Below are 13072 nucleotides of genomic sequence, written 5' to 3'. Positions count from 1 at the left end.
TCCTACTACGAGCGGTTTGAACTCTTTGAAAAAAAAGCACTCCCTCCGGGATGGATGCCATTAGAGGACGTCCACGTCCATTCGACGGGTACTATTAGGGGTGGTATGGTGGCCCTTGCTTTTTTGAGCGCTAGAAGGAATTTACTACTTCTACGCCTCATTGAAGGGCCCTGACAACTGTCCGAACTAGGTGGTGGTAGTGTTTTTGAACGCTGAAGTTTGCTCCTAAGTCCGGGGGCGCTTTCATCAAGCAGATAGGTTTTCCTTGGCGCTGACCTGCAGGGTGCGGGTGGATAGTTGAGCGTGTGGTGCATTCGAGGGATGAAATGGGCATGTGGCAGGATGGCGCAAAAAAAAACACGAAACAATTTCTCCCCTTTGGCTAGGCTCTGGTTTACGAAAGGAGAGCAAGAGTTCACTAACCCAGGTCGTGTATGCTATCGTACGGGAACTCGTTTTTATGCTGCTGCTGCTGCTTTTGCTCCCGTGGGCCTGACGATGCGATGCGTACATGATCTGCATGTGCGTGTACGTAGATATGGATTAGATCGCGAAGATCGCATCTAGCGAGGAAAAAGTGGAGTTTAGTTTCAGTCCTGATTTTTAATCGACGAGTAGCGTCAAGAGATTCGTGTGAAATGCTATGTAACGGATTAAACGTGCGCTAAATAGCGAATGCGCTAATAAACACTGCATGTTGAAGGATATTGCAATGTAGCATATATGAATTGTTGTGGGATATATGAACATTTGTTTGACAGATTATTTCTCTCTACTAAAGCCACAACAAAAGCTAAAACTATATATAAATATTCTATCATGAAAGATCTTCTCTAAAGTAATTTTATTAATTTTTCTTTTATGCAATTAGCACATTTTTCACACTGTACCCTTCCTACATATTTGACACAACCCAACAACGACTTTCGCGATACAATCTTAAGTGTCTTCCGTTCTTGATAAATGCTATCATGCATCGCGAAAAGAAAAAAACTATGCCTCAAACCAGACAGACAGTCACGCCGACGATCCTTATCTTAAACACAACAGGGCAATTAATATAAAACGGCGACGCTACTTCAAGTGATGTGCGACAGACCGATAGCGATACATTGCGATCCAGCGTACACGTGCAAACGCGCTCATCTCATTGCAGATCGCAACAAACAGTAGGCAGATCGGTAGTATCGCACACGGTTGCTCTGAATGTTATCAATGCAAATGTCTGCTCCCTCGTGCACCGAATGCAACTTTAATGCATCACGTAGTAGCGATGCATCACGGCGAAGGTCTTTAAATCTACGCAAGAACCTTAGGTTGAGGTTTACGATGGATACGGGGAAACTACAGGGAGTAAGGAAAGCCAAAACGAACGACTCCAGAAAGAAACTATGTGAAGAAGAATATCACAATAGCGCTGGTCAACACTTAAGCAGGATTGTCCAGCAGCAATCGTGCAAGCGCTCACACATACGGTGATAAGTTTAAGCTTAAGATGAAATTACCACGTTCAAGACGATACGTTTACAATAGCACGCATACCACGAGACGATGCAGACGAAAAAAAACCGGCTTTTCTTGTTTCCGTTGTGCCGGAGCGGGTTTTTGGGGTGCATGAGCATCTGCATGTGTGTGCGTGAGCTTTTGACATTCTTTCGTCGGCGGAGGGTTTGCTAAGGGTTGAAGCACCTGCAACAATGCTCAAGGAAGGGTAAGTCGCACAATGGAATTTTGTGTGGAAATAATGAGTTTTTACTTTATTATTGTAAAAAAAGAATCATATAAAAGCAAAATACTATTGTAATAGTTAATAAATAAATAAATGAATAGTTACATAAATGGAAAAATTACAGAATAAAAAAAAAAATTATAACACAATTGAAGTTTTTACATAAACTAACATCTTACTAACTGAATTAGGAAAAAATCGTTAAATTTTAATATAATATCAAAGAAAGCATTCATCTAACTCACTGTGCGCCTCCATCCCTGTGTACGTACTGGCAACGGTCATCCGCGCGCTAGTGTGCGTACGATCGAGCAAAGCTTCTGCGTCAAGGCGGGCTTGTTGTACAACAATGCGATCGGGAAAGCGTTCGTTTGCTTCGAGATACCGTGGCCACAAGACGCTACGCACCTGTGCACCGTCGTCACAGTCGCTAAACGCTAAAGCAAAATCGCCAAACACGGACCGCCTTAGCCGAGTTGAAAGGCGGGCTTAAGATCGCTCGCTCTTGTGCTTCGTCGCGTTCGGTGCGCAAAATGCCGTCGGCAGTGTAGTTCGAATGTGAAAGAAATAGCGCAGCGGGTGCAGTGAAATTCAGTAACACTTTTTCGATTGCTTTTAATAAAACACAAAAAAAACGAGAATACTAAAGTTAGTGAGTGAATAACGCAAGAATGTCAAAAAAGTATGCAAATGATGTAAAAAGGTAACAACATTTTAAAAAGATTAAACAGAAGCGATTAAGTAAACTAGTGAAACAAAAAAACGAGAAAAAAGTGCAACAATTCAAAACATAAGTGACTTAAGCCGAGTTATAGAAATTTCAACACAAAAGTGAATTGATGTGCAAAACAAAACAACAACAAAAAAAGTCAAATAAAGCGAAGAAAGGAAATATGAAAGGAAGAAAAAAATAAACCGCAACGAGCAGAGATTAAAAAGTTAAGCGCATTGTGCTGTGTGACGTGTAGAATAAAGGAAGGTGGCAGATAAGAAGATGAAAGCATGCAGTGTATAAGGTGGAAGATGGTCACAGAGGCAACAAACGAAATGTCGAAAGAATAACAAACAACCCAACCATCTCAAAGCGCACCACCCATACACAACCCGTCCGAGAATGCAGGCACTGCACTAAGCTAAGCCCCGTTGGCAGTGAGTAGCAAATGGAAGGTTTGGAAATGTGATGTGTGGTACGCGGATTAAACTGGCAAATGTCCGAAGGTCGCTGGGAAAGGCACGGGATGCTGTAGCGATATATGATATGCTGTGCCTGTGTCGTTGTTCCATTGGGAGGTCTTTAAACCGTTTTGGGGTTGGGTTGTAACCGTTGTGTAGACGACTAATTCGTCCCCATCTCCCACCCCTACGCCGTTTTCATGTGCTGTTTCGAAGCTATGTGCGTGTTGTAAAAATGGTTCTGCCTGTGAGTTTGCTAAAGAAATTGAAAGAGAAAGAAAATTTTACACAACAAAAAAGTGACAAGTGATTCGTTAAACTCGGTGGAGAAAAAAATAAATTTGTTTCAACGCAGTGACTTAAACGTCACAGTAAGCAAAGAAGGTGTTGTGGTATCGTTTCGTGTGGTACCGGTTCCAGCTTTGTGCTTCATCGGTGGCAAAGGAAACGGTGCGTGAAAGTACGTTTGCTTCGAGACGTAATTTAAACCAACAATTCAGGTTGGGCTTGGCTAAGTGTGGTAAGTGTCAGACAAATTACTGTTGATTATTTTGTTAATAAGGGTGCTGTTTGATAAATGATAGTGAATAACTGTATCATACACAATGCAGTGACCGATTTATTTGATTTAAGTTAACCTTCAATCAGAAGTGTATTTTTTTCATCCGCAAATTATCAGACATTTAACTAAAATTGTATTAAAAAAATGCAAATACAAAATTTGTATTAAAGATACAAAAAATCGTGTTGTTTATTTGTATTTAATTTTTTCTCCGTTATTTTTCGTTATGAAGGTCGGTTTATGTTAAATAAATATTGATTTATAGTAGTGGAAGTATTATTTTTGTCATTAAAATTTAAATTTTCGAATTTCCTTTTCGGAACACACGCGCAATCCCCATTCACCAACTTTTCAGAATAAATCATTATTTATGTTATCAGATTTAAACGATTGAAACGATTATTCAACCGTTGAAGCTTCCTAGGAAAAAAAGTCTTACAAAGTTTATCTCGTGCACCAACATTCAACCGGTAACTGCATTTATTTATCCCTAGTTGTTTGCGAGTAAATTTACGATTATCGATAACTCATCTCACCACCATTTTCCGGATCACTGCAAATGACCGATTCCACCATTTTCTACAATCGATGTAGCTGCGAACGGTGCAAACATTTCACTTTACGCGTGTACGCATCAGTGCGTTTATAAAGATCGGTTCATAAATTTCACTATTACATTTTATTGAAGCACTTGTGTGAGGGGTGTGTGCATAAATGAGGAAAAAGTAGGAGCTCATTAATAATATTGGATTGCGCGATAACAGAGAAGCTGTGAATAGTACACGAAAGGTTATTTGAATATTTTCTATTAAATGTTCACTCTTTTTTATTATTTTCAATTATACAAACAAATCTTATAAAAAATCAATGAACTGCTGCCTCACGAAGCGGATTTGTTGATCCACTTCCTACACATACCGAAACATGATTTATTGCTTTCATTCATATTCAATTTCTGTGTTTTTTTCGGCAATTTTACTACGCTTCCCGTAACACTTCCGACACGGTTCGATCCGGAAACAAAAGGGGTAGTGCGAGTGAATGAGGAGGGGCGGAGAAATAAAAACAAAAACTTTTAATACGTGACAAGTGGTGGCCTTATCCGACGCGTTTAAGAAGGAAGCCACATACACCCGAACTGGTAGCTAACGGATGCTACTCATCCCGACAGCACCCTAAAAGCCCCCGCGTATTTTTTTTTTACTCTCTTTCTCTTTCCCTCGCTTTCCTTTTTCTCCCTTCATCCTACACTGAAACGCCTGCGAATCAAATAAAAACCAGAGGCCTACACACCTTTATTTACAAAATGGACACAATTTCATTAGCATCGAAAAGCCATAACTCAAAAAACTGGCTCTTGTCGAAATAAGGAAAGGAGAAGAGCAGAAAAAACACACACACGCACACTTTCGACACAACCTAGTTGATGGAAACAACGCCATGTTTTTTTTATAAATTTTTGGGAGATCTTTTTAAGTGAATGAAATGAGCGTAAAGGCGACGAACGTATGATCGGTTTCGTTTTGTTCGCAATGGTACGGGAGGACTGTTTTCGTTGTTTCGCCGTGCGAATGAACGATTGAAAAATAGCAATAAAAACACTTTCTAAATTCGCACCACCTTTGCTAGGGGAGGGAAGTTTTGCAGCAAATAATACAAATGAGCATTCATTACCGTGGTGCCATTTATTGGAATATTAAACATTAAGGACTATTTTTTAATAACACGCTAACTTAATGCTTCTCCCTAAGGCCGTTTGTCCGTTTCGAACCGATATGTTTGCCTAATCGAACGGAATTGATCATCTGCTACATTTAAATGTACAAGCTTCCTATCACTACCAAACAACACAACCATCACCACCACCACCATCATGTAAACAGCAGCCCCAACGGCAGCACCTGATCGGAAACATGATGGTGGTAGTGGCGATTATTAATGACGCTTAAAGGCGTCGTTGGCTGTCGTGGCTTTGAATTCGAATGTTTGCCCGTACCACGTTCGATTGCGTTCGAAATACGTAAAGGCCCGTACGATCTCACGATCGCCTTCGCCGTCCATGATTCACCCGTGGGCCGGTGAGGTGAAACGAATGGATGGTGCACGCGGTACCGATGGGAGACGAAACAATCATTTAATTTATTGAAAACGAATAAAACTAACAATAAAAACGATCGTAACGTGCTGCGCTCCATCCGCGATCACGCTGTGTTTTGGGATGGGGGGGTTGTTTGAAGATTTTCTGTTTCTTCTTCTCTACCATCCTTACTAAGGGTGGATGGGTACGTGAATGAGTATTGTAGTTTTTTTAGAATCATTGAACTTATTCAATGATATTCGTTTCTTACTGAGATAAAGTTAACACATTTTAAATTTTAATTTAAATTTTTATTATATTTATATTTATATCATTCTCATACTCACAATCACAATCAGATAGAATCTTTTTCAAACCATTTTCAAAGGCCATATTTTACGCTTTTTTATTACCAAATTCGGTGGGATGCCCTTCAAGATGGCTCTTATCCCCTTCCGGAACCGGAAATAAGCCCGAAAGTACGTCAAATCTTCAGGCAAGACTTCTGATAAAAAGCCTCCCTTTAACCTTTGCTCGTATCTGCGATAGAAAACAGTACAGAAAAATCGTTAATTTAATCAGTAGCGTAGTGTTTTCCATGCTCATTTACCACTGTTCCATTCTCCCGCAAAAGGTTTTCCCTTCCTATCAGAAGTCGTGTTTTTTGAAGATTTTTCATGCCGTCATCACTTTTTTGTTTTTTACTAACTTCCCATTCCCACAAACTTTTCTTTCTTTTCCACCAATTTATTTCTTTGCTTAGTTTAGTTTGTTGCGTCCTTTAATCATGTTGGCCTGTCAGTAAGATCGTTTCTAGCTTGCACTGCAGTATTTCATACCATGGTTTGGGGTTTTTCTTTTTGTTTTGCCTTGTTAGGAAGTTTGGCCTTTTGTTTTCGCAGTGGAAGGCTTTTTTTGTGATTCTTTACTTGAGCCACACTAATTTACAGTGGTTTTCCGAATCCGGTTAGCTTTCCGTTTTGCGACTAGGCGTGGGAAAACAAACGAGCTCACACATCCATCTACTGCCGGAACGCGGTACGAGAATGATAGGTTGAAAAATGTGGAAGCACTCGAAAAATCACCTGCTCACATCTCGGGATGGTTCGCTGTGCTATGTGCAGAAAGTTTCAAGAGCAAAAAAAACACGGGAAGGAAAACTGGTAGCGTCTGATTTGGAAGTTGCTTTTTGCTACCGTTCGTCTTTTCTTTTTTGTAGTTCACTTGGAGACCTTATGGTTTTGGAGCTTCTGTTCACAGCGTCATACCAACTACTACTCCTTCTGTTTCAGGTTGCAGTTTGGTAGAAAAATAAAACAAAAACATGATAACATTTAGCTCATTGGAAAATGTGTGTTTTTTGTGTGTGCTTGTTACGGGAGCTTCTCCCTCAGTAGGACGTAGTTGATTAATAGCCACAGGCACTGCAAACCGGTTTGGCAAAATCGAACAAGCCGTTTCCGATCGGTTTAGTTGTTTATTGATTTTCGAAATATCTACTTGAGAGATTAACAGCATAACGGTAGCGCATGTTCGATCACAGCGGTCCACCATACACTGCCGATTAACTAATAGGCTTAGTTCGCCCACGATATGCCCGGTCGCATTGCAAATGAGCAGCCCGGTTGTGGTGTGTTATTAAAACGCTTTGATTAAAAAGCTTTTGGTTGTTTTAAAATTTCCGAAACACCCTTTTTTTCCCATCACACAAATCACCTGTTGCAGGAAGCATCATTATCAAAGAAAAAAGATGTTTAAAAAATTAAAACCCCGTTATGGTTGGTAAAAAATACCCGCCTCCTCCTTAGCTTTGTTGTGACTTTGCTGGTCAACATTATTTTTTTCCAAAAGAAAACCAAATCTCATACCATCATCATAAAACGAAACGCCTACGCCACTATCGAGGAGCAGGGGAAAAAAAAGATAGAAACAAACGTCCAAAATCCTAGAACATCAGTCACACGCGAATCGATTGTAAGCTGGAATGGAACGAAATGGAGTATGAATGGAAACGAAAGGAGACGAAGGAAAAGCAATAACTATAATTTAACAGGCTCATAAAAGTTACCATAAAATTATAAGAATTGAATTTGATTTAAAATATATACGCTCGGCCGTGTTTGCTTTTGAACGCCCTTTCGTACGTATCACCATCGATACGGACTGATACGATGTCTATTTCGTCGGCAGACTTCTCATGATGCACTCGCACACAAACCACATTGCACCTATGCTTTTCTACACGGTTCCCTTCAAAACTGACCCCCATCCTTACTGAAGCCCATGTGCAACGCAATGTCAGAGTGCTGGCTGCCTGCAGTTGAAGTCATTCCACGGTAGTCGAACACGGTCCAACATGTTCACCGAGCCGGAACGAAACTGCTTCTGACAGTGGCGAAGATCCCCGAACCCGACCGGAGGTTTGCCCAGTGTCCGTGCTGCAGCTGACCATGTTCGCTTGTGCGACTTTATGTCGCGCTGGGTAAAGTTTCTCAAGTGGAAATTTACGACCATGAAAGCATCATCCGTACTTCCCTTTTTGGGTTTGTCCCTATGGCAGAGGCGCTAGGCGGGGCGAAAGGGCGTCCAAGAATCGCAATGTTTGTCTCATGTTTTATTCATCCTGCTCTCGGCGTGTTCGCGCTAGTCGACGTATGATTTACACGCATCGCCTCGGGTGGTGACCGTGTACTTTCGTACGGCACCTACCGGTGATCTGGGAGGAATTCTGAAACGAAACAAAAAAACACGAACTAAAACAAAGTCTCAGGTGGACACCTTTCAGCTTGGGATGGTAATTTTAATTCATCGGAGGCAAAAGGTGAGGCTTAATTAGACGCAGTGCAGTGGACATGCTGGAATCGGTAGCATTTTATCATCCTGGAACTACCTACCAGCCAGATCCTCCACGTATTCAGGTCACCGGCAAAAAAAACGAATATCCCAAAAAGATCTCACAATATTGGAGAATCAGCCCGTTCCTAGCAATCACACCCAAAACGTGCCCGTTTCTTCTTTCACTAGCTCTATCTATCACCTCTAATTAATCTTTGCGATTGTAAAAAATAGAACCCCCCCGGGGGGGTTCAAATTAATCACCAATTTTTATAGCAGCTCCATGAATAACGAATCAAGCGCTTGACGGATGCGTGCGAGATGTCGCTGTCGGCTGTCAAAATCGCGGCTTTCGATACCGATTCGTTTTTATTTCTTTTCTGGCAATAGATATAAAAAAAAATAACGAACGTTCTTTTACGGGTCATCCTCAAACCTTCGATATCGCGATTGAGTTGCTGGAAGTTTTGCTGGGACTTGATGGTCAACAAATAGAGAAAAAAAATGTTCAATAAAAGCTTAATTTAAAATCAAAACCTTTTCCTTCCAATCGCGAGCACTTTGGTACTCTACACTGGAGAAGGAAGAACACACTCACAAATGAAAAGCATAAATGGAAGAAGGTGTCCATCAGGGCGATCAGTCAAAACTCCCTCGCCTAACGAACGCGGGTTTTTTTTATGGGTATTGCGTCTATAAAATTCAAAGCTCGGGAACTGGAAAGCGTTCCTTTCAAAGCCATAAACCGTTTGATTAGACCCTATTGGTGGTAAAGGTGATTGTGCGCGTAGGATTTGACGCAACAGCCAAAAACTTTCAAGACTTTTCCTATCGAAGAAATGGAGACATTCCACAGCACAAACACACAAAACGTGCTGCTATCAATTGGTAACGCACGGTTCCGTAAATCCGGTGGCCATTATTTGGTTTACTTATGTCAGCGTTGGTTAGCTTCAACTAGCCATTACTCACTTTATGGGCAGAGCTTATCCGTAAAGCGGTATTCCCGTGTACGCGTTTACGTAGCACCGAACCATTGGACGCGATAAGATTCGTGCTTGGAGTGCTTTTTATGTGCGTTAGCAAACAGCTTTCTGATTTAAAGCTTGCATATTTAATTAGGCCAACTTGTTTTGGCATTTTCTAAGCCGTACAGCTAAATTTACGACCCTTAAATACATTAAGATCTGCAATCTATCGTATATGATGGCCCGGCGGCGTGTACTTCTTCGGCAGCTAACAATTCTTCATTCCTAACGAGCGCTAACTCCTTCGGTGCTTCGTTTTTTTTGGCAAGATTTAACCACAGATACAACTGAAGACAAGCTCCACGCACATGGGCACACATACAACACTGGACCGCATTAAAAATGCAATGCAATTCCTCCTACCGTTCGCCATTAAAATCACTTCACGTGTTCCCCCCCAAAAATCGCTGTGGCAGTTCACCCGGGGTTCCGCTAACGAGGGCGCGAAAGACCCATCAATGTTTGTAATTAAAACTTCACATTTTTGTCTTCCCTTCTTCAAAGGCAAGGTGAAACCTTCAATTCCGTTTCCCTCCCTTAGTCGGAACGAACCCGGGAACGAAAGAGTTAAGAACGGAAACAACAAGGGGTCTATAATTTTACGACCCACGGCAAGAAAACGGGGGCGTTCAAGATCGCGCACTTCGCGCTCAGAGTTCCTGCTGGTTGGCGGGAAGAGAGCGTTTTCCAACTTTAATTTTTATGGTATCGTAAAATTATAAAAATTATACAGTTTTTTTGTTGTTGCTGTTGTTTTGCTTTCGCTGCTCTTCAATACGCGAACCACAAGATTGGGTGGAAAGTTTTTCCTTCCCTCGGCCCGGGGGGGGGGTGGTTTGATACTTTGAACTAGTTTTTCCCTACCGACACCGGGGAATACACTGTTGCTGATTACTATTTTATGGTCCGGTTTGGAACTTTACTCCAACCAAGAATTTCCCGCAAAAACCTTGGGAGGGAAAAATGCGTTCCATCCCCCGCTGGCTGTACTTGTTTAAATTAATTTATTTTCCAAACTATCAAATTACTGGTTTTGCGCTGAATGTGGTGAGGTTGTGTTTAAGCTAGTAGTTTTGTGGTTAAACTTTCCTTTTATTCGTCTTTAGGTTTTCTGATAGTTTGTTTTCCCCCATGCTTCAATGCGATTAAAGGGAGCTCTGTTTTGAGACATTCTGATAGCGTGCAGCAAGAAATCTTTCCCTCCTTTTTTGGGGAGGTTTGTGCCCTTTGATTTGTGGCATTCCATCAGTTGGGTGTTTTCGGTACCGTTAAAGAGATGCGCGTGGTAGAAAAATGGTTCACTTACTTTTTATTTAAGACTCTCGGATTATAACAAAAAAAAGGGAAGCTCATCATGGATAGCACGCACACTGTCTGATCACTCTCGAGTCTGTCAAATCTCGAAAGGTAGATGCAGTTGCTGGTAGTTGTGCTTATCTTGATCCTGGTCTATTACACCAACGAAAGATCCACCCAATGTCCCATCCCACCGTGGGCCCATTGACGGGGGGGTTTTGCTTTCCATCTTCCAAAACCTATCATTTGCCACCAACTGTTCACCCACAACCGGTCCGAGTCGATTCGGTTATGCTTGGTTGTGGGGGTTTTTTTTCTTCTCTTTGCTATCCTTCTTTCGCCCTGTTTGTTGTTTCGATCCGTATACCAATCAGGCGGTAATAAATTGAAAAAAATGTTAAGATAACAATCAGTTTTATTTTACCTCACCTCATATCATCATCATCGCCGACCACCGACCATTGAAGCATAACAAAGTATTTGGCAGTACGGTGGTGACCGAAAAGGAAAAAAAAAACACACACACCCAGGGAATGCAAGAAGCCAGGAGTAGCAGCACCGTAGTTCCCGTCAAAGGAAGGCTACTCCACGGTGTGCCCTTGCTTGCGCGGGGCACACTGGGCTGGCTGCCGTAGGGCTTCTCGTGTATCGTTTTGTTCGATGTTTGAATACGTTGAACTTCTTGGCTCTCTTTCTATCTCTGCTTTTCTGCTGACGCATTCTCGAGTCACCATGATCGTGATCGTTCTTCCCAGTGTGCGAAGACTCACCACTTAAACGCAACGCATCCCACAACCCACAATGATCTGTTTGCTTCAGCGTTTGGTTTGAGCCATGGATCTTAAAACCCCTTTTTTCAGAACCGGTACGGCCGGGCACAGCATCTTATCGGATCGAGCGCATCTCGCAGCACCATAACAAATGTGCCTTCGTTACGTGTCCAACGATCGGTCTCGGAATCTTGCTCTGTCTCTTTCCAAAGAGCGATTCAAACAAGAAACCAAAAAGGAAAGAAATAGTTAACCAGCAAGATCTTTGTAACCAAAGGATGGAAGGCTTGTATTTTTGTTGTTATTTTGGAAGAAGAATTTAAATCGGATTGCTTCAGAGATAATGGAAGCGAATGAACCACGCGGAAACAACGCAATCCGTAAAATATTTTAATTGTAATTTATGATTTTCCACTCCTGCGAATTAATTGTTCCGTTTTCCGAATTCGTGCGATCACGTGACGTGTATGTTTGGGGGAGCTTTTTAATTGTGATTTAATTTTTCTTTTCCATTTGTACACGGAATGGATGCGAACGATAATTGACAGATATTCAATTAAAATTATTGCAGAAAGGAAAATCATATTAAGCGATTACCGCGAATTATCGGTTGGAAATTGATTCGGAGAGATGAGTAACCCTGCTTCACGGTTGGATGTGTTTTACAATTTAAAAAAGAACAAAAGTTTTATAATTTTCTTTATCTTTCAAACGAGAAGAGTTTTGTTTATGTTAAAATTCGAAGCGAAATTCAATCACATGGTTAAAGGTCAATGCTAGCCATCTCACGAAGACGCATAAAAATGAATCGTAAATAAAAGATAAAAGAAAAACAATAAATACGCGAAATAAAAATAATCAATTGAAAACACACACTAAGCCATATATGCACAAACACGGTAGTAAACTGACAGAATTCCCCTGATGGACATCGCGCACCAAACTTTGCTTCCGTATTGATGCGTTAATCCATCAAAAAACAAGCACGTCCGATTTAATGTCGCCCGCGGGTGAGTTATGAGCAGGCTGTCGAACTGTCTACTCGTACTATTCGTACCACAAATACCGACCGGGACCGTACCCGAGAGAAATAGCTGAAAGCTGAATGAATTTCAAACAGTATTTTCAGCCACTTGGAACATGTTGTAAACACTCGCACACAAAGTAAGATCGCCTCGAGGATACTTCATTTACTGCTTGCGAAGGTCCACAAGTCGTACGGTGTGGTCTCTTGTGGGATTTACTTCTCTGCACGAACGCTTCTAACAGAACTTTGGTACTGGTTGGAGTGTTACATTGAACACGTGAAAAAAAAGAGTCCCCGCTTTTTTGGTCAGTCAATTTCATAACAGTGTCCAAGATGACAGAGAGTACCGATGGTAGGTGGTTTGAGGACAAGAATTGAGGACTTTTGCTGGACCTTCACGTAAAGGACGCAAAGAAGGTTTGTTGTGCAACCACTTGGAAGAAGGTTTTTGTAGGTAAAGTTTGGGTCAAATATCGTGCACCTTCGTCAGTCAGATCCTTGGCAGTTTACTGTTGAAGGAGAGCTGTGTTTTTACGTTTAAGTGACTCTTTTAGGAAGATATTAGACATATATAC

The 13072-nt window shown here is 41.5% G+C and overlaps 1 protein-coding gene across 1 annotated transcript in view; it reads left to right on the top strand.

The window, feature by feature from the left end:
- The first annotated feature begins 2016 nt into the window (after positions 1 to 2016).
- LOC125762883 (protein bowel) overlaps positions 2017 to 13072 on the top strand; it is a 49674-nt gene continuing 38618 nt past the window's right edge. Inside the window, exon 1 of the mRNA XM_049425476.1 lies at positions 2017 to 3422. The gene's annotated coding sequence lies outside the window, so the exon portion shown is untranslated. The remainder of the gene's footprint in view (positions 3423 to 13072) is intronic.

The sequence above is a fragment of the Anopheles funestus genome, chromosome 2RL, assembly GCF_943734845.2.
Source record: "Anopheles funestus chromosome 2RL, idAnoFuneDA-416_04, whole genome shotgun sequence".
Lineage (NCBI taxonomy): Eukaryota > Metazoa > Arthropoda > Insecta > Diptera > Culicidae > Anopheles > Anopheles funestus.
Note: the sequence above shows the minus strand (reverse complement) of the source record. Positions and strands in the feature narration are given on the sequence as shown.